Here is a 15,372-nt window from a genome sequence, read left to right as displayed (position 1 = left end):
GCAAAACATAGGGGACTTGCTTCTGGCAGCCCCCACTGAGGCCAAATGCCGACAGGCCACTGGAGACCTCCTCCAGGAGCTGGAACAATTGGGCTATGGGGCCAGTGAAAAGAAAGCCCAAATATGCAGGCAGACGGTCACCTACCTGGGGTATAAATTGAAGGAAGGAACCAGATGGTTAACAGAGGCCATGAAAGAGCCTATTCTTAGGTTTCCAGTCCCTACCTCGCCGGAGAGGTCCGTGAGTTTCTAGGGACAGCGGGCTACTGCTGGCTATGGATTCTGGGGTATGCTGAGATAGTGAAGCCCCTGTATGAGGCAATCAACAATAAGGCCCCCTGGGCCTGGGGGCCAAAACAGCAAAAGGCCTTTGACGAACCTCTTAAAGACACCAGTCCTAGCATTGCCAGACCCCCTGAAGTCCTTCACCCTCTTCAGCGATGAGAGTAAGGGGATAGGGAAAGGGGCCTGGGGCCATGGAAGAGTCCAGTGACCTACTTATCCAAGAGTCTAGACCCAGTCGCATCAGGATGGCCCCCGTGCCTGAGGATCATCGGGGCAGTAGCCCTGATGGTAAAGGACGCAGACAAACTCACTTTCGGGCAGCTTCTGAAGGTGGTAACTCCCCATGCCATCGAGGGAGTCCTGAATCATCCCCCTGGTAGGTGGATGACCAAGGCACGCCTGACCCATTACCAAGGACTCCTGTTAGATGCACCCCGGATCATCTTTGCCGAACCAACTGCACTGAATCCAGCCACCCTGCTGCCGACCCCGGATCTGGAAGCCCCCCTGCGTGACTGCCAGGAGATCATGACAGAAATCACCCAGGTGTGCCCCGACCTCCAGGACACCGCCCTTCCCAACAGTGAGTTGATATGGTACACTGATGAAAGCAGCTTTCGTGAAGTTACTGCCGCCTTTTTGGCGGGCAGTAGAGGTAGTGGGCGGGCGCAGCGGTAGTGGGCCAAGATGGGAATGTCATTTGGAGTGCCTCACTTCCCCCGGGGACCTCAGCCCAGAAGACCGAAGTGATTGCGCTGGCGGAGGCACTGAACTGGCCGAGGGGAAACGAGTGACTGTCTACACCGATAGCCGCTACGCTTTCGGCACTGTCCATATGCATGGCGCCATCTACCGGGAGAGGGGCTTTGTTACAGCGGAAGGAAAGGAACTGCGCAATCTCCCAGAGGTACAGAGCCTGCTTGCGGCCGTGCAGAAGCCGCGGGCGGTTGCAGTTGTCCACGTCTCTGGACACCAGTCTGCTCGGACCTCGGAGGCTGAAGAAAACCGGCCAGCGGATGAGGCCGCCAAAAAGGCGGCAGTAACTTCACCAACTTTGGCACTCGCCCTGCCCACACCCGAGCTCCCTCGCCTGCCCCTGCGACCTGACTACACCCCAGAGGATCTGCAGTGGATCCAGAACCACTACTACCCAAAGCCTGATCAGCATGGGTGGCATCGGGACCGAGAGGAAAGACTGATAACTGCCGGCAAAACTAGGACTGTTCCTCCTTTCCTACCTGCACCAAGCCACCCATTTAGGGAAGAGAAAATTGCTGACAGTTCTCAAGTCCGCCCGCCTCCCCTGGTTGTTCCCCTGACAAACAACCCAGATCCAGGAGATCGTGGATCAGTGTGTTGGGTGCCAGGCTATGAAACCCAGTAGGAAGGGACCCCTACGCACAGGTACGAGGGTACAGGGGAGGGCGCCGGGATGGAGCTGGGAGGTGGATTTTTTTTTTTTATTTTTTTTTTATTTTTTTTTTTTTAAGATTTTATTTATTTATTTGACAGGGAGAGATCACAAGTAGGCAGAGAGGCAGGCAGCGAGGCAGGCAGAGAGAGAGAGGAGGAAGCAGGCTTCCTGCTGAGCAGAGAGCCCGATGCGGGACTCGATCCCAGGACCCTGAGATCATGACCTGAGCCGAAGGCAGCGGCTTAACCCACTGAGCCACCCAGGCGCCCCTGGGAGGTGGATTTTACTGAGGTAAAACCTGGGAGGTATGGGTATAAGTATTGCTGGTATTGGTTGACACTTTTTCAGGCTGGGTGGAAGCCTTCCCCACGAAAGGAGAGACTTCCCAGGTTGTCGCTAAGGCATTACTGGAAGAGGTCATACCCAGATATGGGGTCCCCGAGGTTTTAGGGTCCGATAACGGCCCAGCTTTCATCAGCAAAGTCCTACAAGGACGGGCCCAAGCGGTGGGGACCGATTGGAAGTTGCATTGCGAATATAATCCCCAGAGCTCAGGGCAGATAAAAAGGATGAATCGAACCCTGAAGGAGACCTTGTCTAAATTGGCCATTGAGACTGGGTGACGCTCCTACCCTATGCTATCTCCCGGGTTTGGAACTCCCCATTTGTGCACGGATTAACCCCCTTTGAAATCCTGTATGGGGCACCACCCCCCATTCTTGTCGGTACTCTCCCGGACCAAGACCCTAAAGTGGCTCCAAATTATCTGGCTAGTCTGAAGGCCCTACAGGAGGTTCAGCGTGAAATCTGGCCCCTGGTGCACTCTTTGTATGAGACAGGGGACACACTGAATCCAGAACATGGCATTGTCCCAGGGAATTGGGTATGGGTAAGGAGACACAGGTCCCGAACCTTAGAAGAAAGATGAAAAGGTCCTTATGAGGTTGTTCTGGTTACCCCCACTGCCTTAAAGGTTGACAGCATTGGACTTGGGTTCACCACTCCCCTGTGCGCCGGGCCACCCTGGCTTTTAGGCGTAGATTAGGTTATTAATTGCGTGATTAATTGCTCTCTTGCCCTTCTGTAACTGCTTGGCTTATAGAAATAATAGAGACGCCATGATGGCATTCCTACCTTCCCCCTTCTTGTTCCCCCTTCCCGCCTCTCTCTTCACGCGAGCGGGTCCTCAGAGCCAAAAACCAAAACACCTAAAAGCCAGCGGTTCACAGAAAAGCAAACAAGCGGTTAGTTATCCTATCTATCTTCTAGGGGAGGGGGCTTTCTGGGGGAGGGGTCTTTCAATAACCACCTGAAGCTACAACTCTCCACATCTCAGGGATGCCCCATATCTCCAGTCCAGTCTGACGATGAAGTGGCTGCTGGTCCTGACCCTGCTCAACAACTGGAAAAGGAACCTCGCAGAAACCAATCCTTACCGGCCTTACAAGCAGACATGGATCCTGAGTAATGGAGAGACTGAGAAGACTCTCAACGAAACCACCCGCGTGGCCCCGCTATCCACATGGTGGCCAGACTTAACCTTCTGCTTCAGAGACATCAACCCTGATTACAAGTCCACGGCACCCAATTTAGCCCGTAGCTATGGATTCTATGCCTGCCCGGAACACTCTAAGGACCCACAATGTGGGGGGGTCCAATATTCCTTCTGTAAGAGTTGGGCCTGTGTCACCTCTAATGATGGAGATTGGAGGTGGCCAGTTTCACGACCAGACTCTATACGATTGGCCTTTGTTAATCAAGGAAAGCCTAGAGGGGCGATTGTTCCTCTCCTTCAAGGTCCTTGTTCCCCTCAAGACTCAGACAGGATCCGAGTTCAGTTCACTGACCAGGGAAAACAGGAAGGGATTAACAATTGGATTCAAGGAAAACAGTGGGGAGTAGTGTTCTACAAATACGGGGGACATGTGGGATCCACTATTGTTGTCAGATTAAAGGTTGAGGCAGTACAGAAAAGTAGTACTCCCGGAGGTCCAAATAGGGTGTTTGCTCCTCCTGGCGGGCCAAAGGCTCCTCCCGCTCCTTCCGCCCCTACCAAGAACCCAGGTAACAAAAACCTCACAAACGGGACCACAAGATCCCAGACTAACACCTCTGTAATCTCCCCCGCACTTACTACACAGGCCACCAAGGACTCCTTGTGAAAACTAATGCATACTATGAATGAGATCCTTGATGCCACGAGCCCTAACCTCACGGCCTCGTGCTGGCTATGTTATGATGTGAAGCCTCCATTTTATGAAGCAGTAGGGCTAAATGTCACCTATAATGTATCATCAAATGAGAGCCCCTCTCAGTGTTCATTGGGGGTGACTGTAAAATTTGTCTAACCCTGCAGCAAGTTAGTGGTAACGGAAGCTGCCTAGGGAAAGTGTCGCAGGTTAAATGAAGTCTTTGCACTTCCATAGATAACACCCCTAGATGGAAAGATGGCCCAAAGTGGCTAATGCCAGAAAATAATGGATGGTGGATATGTTCAAAGACTGGCCTCGCCCCGTGCCTCTCAACCTCGATCTTTAATGCCTCTGAGGAATTCTGTGTCCTGGTAACTGTGATGTCCTGCATCCTCTACCACCCCAAGGAACACATGTATTCTCATTGGAATAGAGGCACAAGTGAGAGAAGTCAGAAAGAGCCCATCACTGCACTAACTATTGATACCCGATACCCTGTTCAGCTCAAGAGTGAGTAGCTGGGGTCATGACTGGCATAACCTCCCTGGTTACTCAATGAGCAGGAATGACATCCCTGAGGGTGGCCATAGATGAGGATCTAGAAAGAATAGAGACCTCTAGAAGTAGTTTAGAAAAATCTCTCACCTCCATGTCCAAGGTAGTACTCCAGAATAGAAGAGGGCTTGATTTGCTGTCCTCCAACAAGGGAGACTATGTGCCACGTTAGAAGAGTGCTGCTTTTATGTCGACCACTGGGGGTAATAAAAGAATCTATGGCTAAGGTGAGGGGAGGGTTAGCCAAGAGAAAGAGGGAAGGGGAGGCACAGGAAAACTGGCTCGAGGCTTGGTTTAATAGGTCCCCCTGGTTCACCACCCTAGTCTCTACCTTAGTTGGCCCATTTGTTTTGCTTGTGTTTATTTTAACTTTTGGCCCTTGCATTTTGAATAGGCTTGTTAATTTTATAAAAAATGTTAATACCGTCCATCTCTTGGTCTTGAGACAACAGTATAAGAGTTTGCCCGCTTTTGGGAACCTCTCCAACTTCCCCGTAAATGAGCAGGATTCCTCATTATACACAACTAAAGGGGGTAATGTAAGAGTGGGTTAGCATTAGAACAGCCATCTTAAGGACCGGGAAGCCATTTTACTGAGCGACCCCTGGCTGAAACTGCATACGTAATTTTGAGAAAAGAGGAACTAACTAAAACCTGAAAAACAACTTAATCATAAATGACCAGGTTGTGGCGCAATTCTGTTTGGAAAAGAGCTTATCTTGTTAAACCACCAGGTTGTGGCGCAAGCCAAAAGTATGTAACTATGGGAAATTACTGTGAGTTAGATGTTTTGAAAATGCTATATAAACCCTTGGCTTTGAGTGCTCTGGGTTCTTGTTGAAACCCGCCACGTTCGGGCAGATACTTGGACCCCACCTAGCTGGAAATAAACTTCACTGTGTGACTTGCATTATTGTGGGTTTCCTCTTGTCTATTTGAGGGGTGGTCGACTCCAACACTGACTACTCAGACCTTCAGGGGTCCAGGCAGGCTAAGGAATGCTGCTTGTGAGGCTCCTGCTGCATGAATGACCTTGGGAGGCTAGTTATTTGAAATATATTGTCTGAAAAAAAAAAAAAAGAAATATATTGTCTGGCCTCCAGGTCAGAACTGGCCCTTCTGTTCTGGACATCAAGAGATATAAATCTTGCCTCACATTCCCTCCTGCTCCAGGCTGGGCTGACCCCTGGGCATGGGACCCAGGAGGCGAGGTAGGCTCCGACAGCCCAGTCTCCTTGAAAATGTAAAAACACAATAACATGGAAGGCAGTTCTCTCCAAACTGCCATGGAGGCAAACAAGTGTTTAACTTCATACCCCATTATTTGTCCTATAAATAGGGCTTTATGGGGATGGTCAGTTGGAAGTTTCACCTGAGGGGAGGACACTGTGCCTAGGCCTCTCGGTTGGGACTCCTGCACAGCTGTTTCCACTGGATCTTTCCCAGCTAATGAGGTTGGAGGTTGTAAGTACCTGATTTAATGGAACTCTGTCCTAGTCTCATTTACTGCTGTTACCCTCATCTGTGTGTAGATTTAGATTTCCCTTTCTGTTTCTATCAGGTCTTTATAATATCACTAAAGTGTTTTTCCCTTTCCAAACAGAAAGTACCACTGTCATGGATCTTTTTTTTTTTTTTAATATTTTACTTATTTATTTGATAGATCACAAGTAGGCAGAGAGGCAGGCAGAGAGAGAGGGAAGAAGCAGGCTCCCTGCTGAGCAAAGAGCCTGAAGCGGGACTCTATCTCAGGATCCTGGGATCATGACCTGAGCTGAAGGCAGAGGCTTTAATCCACTGAGCCACCCAGGTGCCCCTGTCATGGATCTTTTTTTAGAACACAATCCCAGGAGGTGCCTGGGTGGCTCAGTCATTTGGGTGTCTGCTGGGGTCCTGATCCTGAGGTCTTGGGATGGAGCCCTCCCATCAGGCTCCTTGCTCAGCAGGGAGTCTGCTTCTCCTCTGCTTATGCGCTCTGTCAAGTAAATAAACAAAATCTTAAAAATAAATTTAGAACACAATCCCAGTAGCTCTTTCTGCCCATGGGCCCTGTTGTCCACTGTGCTTTAATAAAAACACCTGTTGGGACGCCTGGGTGGCTCAGTTGGTTGACCAGCTGCCTTTGGCCCAGGTCATGATCCCAGCGTCCTAGGATCGAGTCCCACTTCGGGCTCCTTGCTCCACAGGGAGCCTGCTTCTCCCTCTGACTCTGCCTGCCACTCTGTCTGCCTGTGCTTGCTCTTGCTCTCTCTGACAAATAAATAAATAAATAAAATCTTAAAAAAAAATAAAATAAAAACACCTGTTGGGGTGCCTCAGTGGCTTGGTAGGTTAAGCATCTGCCTTTGGCTCAGGTCATGATCCCAGGGTCCTGGGACCTTGTCAGGGACTGCCTCCGGCCAGGAAAGTCCCCGCCATTACAAGAAGGCGCTTGGCTCACTGCTAGCAAAATACGCTGCAAGTATACAATGAACTTTCTGGGGAAGCCCACCTAAAGGAGGACATAGTTATTGGCTGTATCAAATTTAATCAGCATAGTAACAGGACTCTCATTGGCTCTCCCCATTGCTTGGCCCCTTATTGGTCACCCTGCTGTATATAAGCTAAGTAAGTTGATTAAATAAACGGAAATGAAGCGTTAACACCATACCAGGCTCATTGTCATCCTTGCGGGCCAAGGGCGACAAATGGTGCTGAGACCCGGGAAATATTAAGAAAAATAGAAAAACCTTGCAAGGGAGAAGTCCGCAGGGAAGCGGGGAAGGGATCACGATCAAAGTGGTGGGAATCTTGTACAAGACCGCAATAAGAAGCGGGGCGGTCTTAGAGCTGGGATTTAGCAGCGAGTATACACGGAACAGCCATTAGGTTGGGATTCTAATTATGGGATCTGGACTGTCAAAGTCGAGGTTAGAGGGTTCCCTAAAGGACCTTCTAAAGGCCAATGGCACGCCATTAAAAATGAAAACTGCTAGGACATTCTTTTTTTTTTTTTTTAAGATTTTATTTATTTATTTGACAGAGAGAGATCACAAGTAGGCAGAGAGGCAGACAGAGAGAGAGAGGAGGAAGCAGGCTTCCCGCTGAGCAGAGAGCCCGATGTGGGACTCGATCCCAGGACCCTGAGATCATGACCTGAGCCGAAGGCAGCGGCTTAACCCACTGAGCCACCCAGGCGCCCCTGCTAGGACATTCTTGAATACAGTTGAGACAGTGGCGCCTTGGTTTCTGGATGAGGGCTTGCTAAATATCCCCCAATGGGACCAGTTAGGCGAGGATTTTAAGAAGAGGGATAAAAATAAACCATTGCCGCTGGGAACGTTAGTTATATGGACTCTAGTCAGAGGGTGCCTGGGAGGATATAAGCCGAAATGTGATTCAGTTATTCAGGAGGGCGCTGAGGCACTCGAGGAAGTGAAAGAAGAACGCTCATCTCTTGCTTCGGAAAGGAGTAGTTCTAGCGAAGGGGAAGAAGAAATGTGGGGGGAGGAGCTAGAGTGGAAGTTCAAATTAAAACCAGACCCTCCCTGTTCAGCAGTGACCCCTAATGCTCCGCCTCCTTACAATCCCCTGGCGGGGGAGATAACATGTAAATGTCATCCCTCTGCTAATGAGGATTGGAAGACCGCGTGGAGGGGGGCCAATAGCTGCTCGATTTTCCCAGTTCTAGAGGACCAAAATCATCAACGGTATCACCAGCCCTTGGACTTTAAATTAGTTAAACAATTAAAGGAAGCGGTCATGCAGTATGGCCCTAGGCAGCATTTACTATTTCTCTAGTGGAATCCATAGCAGGCATGAATTTAATCCCCAAAGATTGGGGGAATTTAGCAAGGGCAGCCCTCTCTGGAGGGCAATATTTGGTCTGGAAGACAGCATGGCAAGAGCATTCCCAGGATGTTGCACAGCGTAATGCCACGGCAGGCAATCCACAATGGAATCTGGATATGCTTATGGGCATGGGGCCATACACTGGTAAACATGACCAACTGCAATACAACCCTGCCGTATACATGCAGATTGCGGCTGCCGCTACCAAAGCATGGAAAACCCTCCAGGGCAGTGGGGACTTGCAGGGTCAACTATCTAAGGTGATACAAGGACCAAATGAAGCATATGCTGATTTTGTTGCGAGATTGATGCAAACAGCTGGGAGAGTATTTGGGGATGTTGACACAGCCATGCCTCTAATTAAACAACTGGCCTATGAACAAGCCAATAAATGGTGTAAAGAGGCCCTTAGGCCATGGAAGGCTAAAGATTTAAGCACATACATCAAGGTATGCAGGGATATTAATGACAGTGTTATTCAAGGACAAGTACTTGTTTCAGCCATTACTCAAGGCCTTCAGGGCATTCAGCTACCCCAACATAAGGGCGCTAAAGGAAATTCTGGGGAATGCTACAAATGTGGAGCTCAGGGGCACTTTAAGCGAGAATGTCCTGACAGCAAGGGTCCCCCAACAGTAAAGCAACCTGGCATATGTCCTAGGTGTGGCAAGGGTACACACTGGGCGAATGAATGTCGCTCAGTAAAAGATATTCAAGGTAATCCACTACCCCCAAGGAATTCAAAAAATGGGAAATGGGGCCCATCACCCCAGGGCCCTCAAATGTATGGGGTGCTTCAACAGGTAGCCCGCACGCATTACCCGCCGACGAGCCAAGGCGGTCTACAAAAGGAAGCACCGGATTGGACATCCGCGCCACCACCAGACTTGTACTAACCCCCAAGATGGGAACCCAGGTGGTGGAATCGGATTTTAACCCACTGAGCCACCCAGGTGCCCCTGGTGGAATCGGATTTTAAGGGCCCACTGCCTGTGAACACTGTAGGCCTATTATTAGGGCGTAGCTCCACAGCCCTTGCTGGATTAATAGTACACCCCGGAGTAATTGATGCTGATTACACAGGAATAGTCAAAATATTAGTGCCTTCCCCTCGTGGCATTACAGTTATCAGTCCAGGTGATAAAATAGCACAAATTGTAGTGTTACCAAGCTGTCATAAACTATTCCCCAACACAGAAAAATCCCATGGACAGAGGGGTTTTGGCTCCACTGGCCCGCCCCTCGCATGTCTAACACTTGGAATGGAGGATAGACCTCTTTATTCTCTGTGGATCAGAAATAAAAAAATTTATGGGCCTTCTGGATACCGGGGCTGATCGTAGTATCATTAATGAAGTTGATTGGCCAAAAGATTGGCCCCTACAAAGGGCTGATTAAACCCTTAGAGGCCTAGGGGTTGCCCAAAGTCCTATGTGTAGTGCTGCTACATTACCATGGAAGGATGATGAAGGTCATAGCGGCCTGGTTCAGCCATATGTACTTAAGATCCCTATATCTCTCTGGGGAAGAGAAATTCTTACTCAAATGGACCTAAAATTGACTACTGAAGCCTTTTACAGTGAGAAAGCTCGAAACCTCATGACTAAAGCTGGATATTCAGGTGTTGGAGGATTAGGGAGGAAAAATCAGGGTATTACAAATTCAGTACCCCTAAGTAATTATACCTCTGGGATTGGTGGACCGGGATTGGGTTTTTCATAGGGGCCACTGAGCCTTTGAAAATTCAATGGCACAATGACAAGCCTGTGTGGGTTTCTCAGTGGCCCCTGCCCAAAGGAAAATACGAAGCAGCCCACACATTAGTGTATGAACAACTTGTTGCAGGACATATAAAGCCTTCCACTTCACCATGGAATACTCCTATCTTTGTCATTAAGAAAAAATCAGGTAAATGGCAGTTATTGCATGATTTGAGAGCAATCAATGCCCAAATGGTTATCATGGGACCAGTCCAATTAGGGTTACCCTTGGTATCTGCCCTCCCCTCGAGTTGGCCTTCAATTGTTGTAGATATCAAAGATTGCTTTTTTTCTATACCATTACACTCCAGTGATACGCCCCGATTTGCATTTACCATACCCACTATTAATCATTCTGGTCCTGATCAGCTATTTGAATGGACAGTTCTTCCTCAGGGTATGGCTAACAGCCCCACAATGTGTCAACTTTATGTTGATCAGGCCTTGCAAAAGGTCAAGGAGCTCTATCCTTCCGTTTTGGTATACCACTATATGGATGATGTACTACTTTGCCATAAACAGGAAGAACAGCTTGAAAAGGCCCTTGTTTCCATTTTCGAATGTTTCAAACAGTTTGACTTGAATATAGCCCCAGAAAAAATCCAAAAAACATCTATCAAGGACTATCTGGGCACTAGACTTGATGATACTAAAGTTAAACCTTTAAAGGTAACCCTATGAACAGATAAATTAAAAACATTAAATGATTTTCAAAAACTCCTGGGAGATATTAACTGGATGAGGCCATACCTAAAACTCACTAATCAGGAACTACAGCCCCTGTTCGAGACATTGAAAGGAGACTCTGACTTGAAGTCCCCGTGTATTTTATTTGAACAAGCTCGAGAAGCTGTTAAATTGATTCAAAATAGACTTGAGACTGCCCAAGTTGATAGAATTAATTACTCTGAAACCCTATATTATTGTGTTCTTGCAGTAGAGCACACGCCCACTGCTGTTTTTTGGCAGGAAGTTCCCATCTCCTGGGTCAATTTAGCTTACTCTCCAGGAAAAGTTCTGCCATGGTATCCCAATGCCATAGCTAAAATCATATTGAAAGGACTAAAACTTAGCATCACTGCATTTAGCAAACAACCTGACGTCATCCTAACTCCCTATACACAAGAGCAGTTAACTTGCTTAGCAGCATGTGACGATGATTGGGCCATTACTATGACTATCTCAATTGCAAAATTTGACAATCATTATCCGGCAAACCCATGGCTGCAATTTAGTCTTACTCACCCATTAATTTATCCAAGGGTTACATGTCAATCACTTTTGGATAATGCAAAACTCGTTTTTACTGATGGTTCTAAAAATGGGGTGGGTGCTGTGGTTACCCAAGATAACACTTGGACCTTTTTATTTCAAAGCTCCTCCCCTCAAATTACAGAGCTATTTGCAGTCATTAAAGCCTTTCAGTTGTTTCATGATACACCTTTTAACTTGTTATCAGACAGCATATATGTTGTCCAAGCTGTCTCCATCCTGGAAAACGTAGGTCACATCAGCACCAAATCCACCATTACAGAAACTTTAAAGAATCTCCAACACATTATATGGGACAGAAAGGTACCCTTTTACATAGGGCATATCAGGGCACAAACGGCTCTCCCCGGCCCCTTGACGGAAGGCAATCCCACTGCAGACATGTTAACCAAAGAGCAATTTATCTTCACTTTAATGGAAAATATTCAACAAGCAAAACAATTTCACAAGCTATTTCATGTTAATGCTCTTACTCTCAGACTTAAATTCAACATAACAAAAGCTCAAGCCAGGGACATTGTAGTCTCTTGCAAAAACTGTGTTACCCTCTTACCATCCCCCTCCTTAGGAGTTAACCCACGAGGCCTGTTACCCAACCATATATGGCAAATGGATGTTACTCACATCCCTGAATTTGGCAAACTAAAATATGTGCATGTTTCCATGGACACATGTTCTGGTGTCATATTCGCCTCTATCCATGCTGGGGAAAAATCCAAAGATGTTATTTCCCACTGCCTTCAAGCCTTCGCCGCTTGGGGTAAACCTGGACAAATAAAAACAGACAATGGACCTGCATACACCTCACAAGTATTTCACGGTTTCCTTACTCAACTAAACATTACCCTAAATCATGGTATTCCCTACAATCCTCAAAACAGGCCATCGTGGAACGTGCCCACTTAACCATCAAACAAACTCTTTTAAAACAAAAAGGGGGACTAGGGGACACGTTCCGGTCCCCTAAAGACAAACTAAATACAATTCTATTTATTTTAAATTTTTTGACGCTCGATAAAAACGGTCAAGCAGCAGCTGAAAGACATTCAGCCCGTATGGATTCTTCCCCCAAGCCCTTAGTTCTTGGAAGGATATCCTTACGGGACAATGGAAAGGCCCGGATCCTGTATTAATCTGGAGCAGAGGCTCCGTTTGTGTTTTCCCACAGGACAAAGAAGTGCCGATTTGGATTCCAGAGAGATTGCTCTGGAAGGCCCCTGAGAACGAGGATGAGGACAGAGGAAGCCGTGATCCTCCTACTGTCGTGGGGGACTCTGATATTCCTAATTCCCCCGACGGCAGCACGTGAATTATGGGCTATTCTGAAGGCTTGGCCCTATCCTTTACCTTTAACTAATTCTTCCTTTATCTTTCCCCCCATTCTTCACTAGCTGATATACTGAGTGTTGGTTCTATTGTTCCTTTTTCTGCGCTTTGTGTTACCCCTGTAAAATTCTCTCAATTTAATAAGGCCAGCAATTCCTCCCAACAGCTCTCAGTATTTGCAGGGTGCTTGGTCTGACGATTTTCAAAATTTCACACGAATCCTTCTGGCTGAGATAACTCGAGTAAATAGTATGCGTGTGCAACCAGCTTCCCTTCCAGAGCTATTTCAAACATTCAGCAATATGTTCCATTTCACCAAACAATGGGCTGGTACAATTGGTCATCTTGTCCTCCTCCTTATTGGCATTCTGCTTCTATTCAGAAACGTTCACCAATGGAGAACACAGCAGCGAGAGCAGAGCCGAGCTATAGCACAAGCCCCTATGTCAATAGAGGCTGGGACATCTCCCCAGATATGGCTAAGCATGCCAGATCGGTAGTCAAAGACGGGTAAGATCAGTAGAGAAACATACCAACCTAAGACAGGGCAGAGATCATCGATATCTTGTGTCTGATGGCGAGTAAGGATGTTTTCTGCTACTGACCACCTAAGACAGGCACGATCTCTGCCATAAAACAAAAAAGGAGATGTCAGGGACTGCCTCCGGCCGGGAAAGTCCCCACCATTACAAGAAGGCGCTTGGCTCACTGCTAGCAAAATACGCTGCAAGTATACAATGAACTTTCTGGGGAAGCCCACCTAAAGGAGGACATAGTTATTGGCTGTATCAAATTTTTTTTTAAAGATTTTATTTATTTATTTGACAGAGAGAGAGATCACAAATAGGCAGAGAGACAGACAGAGAGAGAGATGAGGAGAAGCAGGCTCCCTGCTGAGCAGAGAGCCCTATGCGGGACTCGATCCCAGGCCCCTGGGATCATGACCTGAGCCAAAGGTAGAGGTTTAACCCACTGAGCCACCCAGGCGCCCCGGCTGTATCAAATTTAATCAGCATAGTAACAGGACTCTCATTGGCTCTCCCCATTGCTTGGCCCCTTATTGGTCACCCTGCTTTATATAAGCTAAGGAAGTTGATTAAATAAACGGAAATGAAGCATTAACACCATACCAGGTTCATTGTCGTCCTTGCGGGGCCGAGGGCCCTAGCCCCTGTTACGCCCAAGTTTTCATGTCTGAGAGACCACCAAGGAGCCAACACCAATGCAATCACACAAGGGTTTATTCGACAAGCTTAAGCTTGAGCCCAACTATACCTGACACAGCGGAATAGGGACTTGGACCCCGAACCAGGTTATAGTCAGAATTTTAAAAGATAGAGTAGGGGTGGACTTGGCAGTAGGTGATTGGGCCATCATCACAAGCCCTATGTTCTTGTGATTTATTACAGTTTTAAGCTATCCTATTTCTGACATGATTTATTACCTCGTTAAGCTATCCTATTCCTAATTGGTTTTTGGTATGGGGTTTTGTTTTCAAAACCTTTGGTCAGTCTTCTGGAACCAGGAGTCATTTATCGGTCATGGAGACAAATCCTTTGGCCATTCTTCCTGGAGCCAGGGGTCATTTACCAGTCATGGAGACCTAAGATTGCTGCCAGGGCCAAGGTGGCTGTACTTATGTCAAGGCTAGACTTGAGGTGGGTACAGCCTTGTTTTTCTTGGCCTCTGATAAGGGAGCAGGAGGCTGGCTGAGAACAAAGCAAAAGCTGGCACTTTGCACCCCCTCTCCACCCGCTCCCCTTGGTAATATGTGTGACATTCCTCAGGCACCCCTGACTGCAAACAAAACTAGTTAACTAGCAGAGATCACAATCCTGCAAGACAGGAATCTCCCAACTATCTTGATGTTAATGGCTTGCTAAAAGACAACATAGATCAAGCCTGGAGACCTCCAGTATCCCTGCACCTTGTAGGCCCTCTTTAGCATATGAAAACTCCGTTGAAACCTCCCTTTCCCTCACCTTCCCCCAACCGCAGGGTACATAACCTGCCACCCCTCACAACCCAGGGCAGCAGCTCTTTCTGCCCACGGGTCCTATCCCCGTGCTTTAATAAACCACAATTTTGCACCAAAAATGTCTCAAGATTTCTTTCTTGGTCATCAGCTCCAGACCTCAGCCCACCGAACCTCACCTAGGTTCTAGAACTTCATCAGCCTCCACAGCCCCAAGTAGGGCTCCCAGCTCCATGGGGAGTCTGCTTCTCCCTCTCTCTCTGTTCCTCACTGACCCACCCCCATGCTCGTTCTTTCCCTCCCTCTCAAATATGTAAATAAAATCATACTTTTAAAAAAATTTTTTTTAAAAATGTTTAAGCTTTGTTTGTCAGAGGGAGAAAGAGAGCATGAGCAGGGGGACTGGCAGGCACAGGGAGAAGCAGGCTCCCCACCAAGCAAGGAGCTCCATTCAGAACTGGATCCCAGGATCCTGGGCTCATGACCTGAGCCAAAGGCAGAGGCTTAACCAACTGAGCTGATGAGGGAACAGAAGGCTGGCTGGCTGGCTGGCTGGCTGGCTGAGGACAAAGCAAAAGGACATACTCTTTAGGAATCTCCCAACCATCTTAATGTTAATACCTTGCTAGAGGGCAAAACCACCTTGGCAATGGCAAGGCCTCTGGTATCCAGTATCTTTTAGGTCCTCTTTAGTATATAAAAGTTCTGTTGCAACCTCCCTTTTCCTTACTTCCCCCCACCCCCATGGTACATAACCTGCCA

At 47.7% G+C, this 15,372-nt stretch overlaps 1 protein-coding gene and 1 long non-coding RNA gene across 6 annotated transcripts in view; one reads left to right on the top strand and one right to left on the bottom strand.

The window, feature by feature from the left end:
* Positions 1 to 15,372, bottom strand: part of LOC309847451 (glutathione S-transferase theta-2B-like) — a 151,873-nt gene that overhangs the window by 93,675 nt on the left and 42,826 nt on the right. The window lies entirely within an intron of this gene.
* Positions 666 to 5,356, top strand: LOC309847478. The gene is made up of 3 exons (XR_014302445.1): positions 666 to 1,689; positions 2,673 to 2,744; positions 2,969 to 5,356. It is a non-coding gene; the product is annotated as an uncharacterized lncRNA (long non-coding RNA).

Source organism: Mustela nivalis (genome assembly GCF_964662115.1).
Source record: "Mustela nivalis genome assembly, chromosome: 14".
Lineage (NCBI taxonomy): Eukaryota > Metazoa > Chordata > Mammalia > Carnivora > Mustelidae > Mustela > Mustela nivalis.
This window is presented reverse-complemented; position numbering and strand designations above follow the sequence as displayed.